A 676-nucleotide genomic window follows, 5' to 3' on the forward strand; every position below is an offset into this window, starting at 1 on the left:
GCTGGGATTTATAGCCAAGGAGTGTAGTGGATGGAAAATTACTAAGAGGTGATAAGAGGGTAAGATTCTTGCTAAAGACAGGCTGAGGACTTAGATGAGAACTTAAATGAGGGAGATGAAGAACTTAATCAGATATTAAGGGTGGAAATTCTCTCTAAACTGATTTAGCAGGATTCTTGCTAAAGCAGCACTTGGCAAGGATGGACGTGGAAGGCCAATGGTGAGGCCTAGTCCAGAAGAGAGCTCAGAAGAGCTTAACTAAAGTTTGGTCTTTAAAGGAGTCTGCTGTGGATTGGTTGAATTATGTCCCTAAAGCTCATATATTAGAAGCTGAATTCCCACTGTAATCGTTGAGGGTGAGAAATCCTATTATGGTAATTGAAAGGTGTGGCCTTGAAGAGGTGGTTAGATTGCAGGATCATGCCATAGTGAATGGATTAGCAATGGTGGTCAGGGCGTGGTTTGAGGGCTTTAAAAGGAGAGCGCATGAGGAACTAACTCTTTTTCTGCTCCACTATTTCTGCCATTCGAGATCTCTGGATCACTGTTGCCACCATCAAGGCTTTCACCAAATGTATTCTCTGGACATTAGACTTCCCAGCCTCCAAAAGTGTAAGCAATAAATTTTGTTTTCTTTACAAATCACCCAGTTCCAGGTATTTTGTTATAAGCAACA

General features: G+C 41.7%; 1 long non-coding RNA gene across 1 annotated transcript in view; it reads left to right on the forward strand.

The window, feature by feature from the left end:
- The first annotated feature begins 410 nt into the window (after window positions 1-410).
- The window catches only part of LOC103581537, a 21,589-nt gene continuing 21,323 nt past the window's right edge, over window positions 411-676 (forward strand). The window contains exon 1 of the long non-coding RNA XR_549676.1: window positions 411-612. This is a non-coding gene — a long non-coding RNA (uncharacterized LOC103581537). The remainder of the gene's footprint in view (window positions 613-676) is intronic.

Source organism: Galeopterus variegatus, unplaced genomic scaffold, assembly GCF_000696425.1.
Source record: "Galeopterus variegatus unplaced genomic scaffold, G_variegatus-3.0.2 Scaffold13289, whole genome shotgun sequence".
Taxonomy (NCBI): Eukaryota; Metazoa; Chordata; class Mammalia; order Dermoptera; family Cynocephalidae; genus Galeopterus; species Galeopterus variegatus.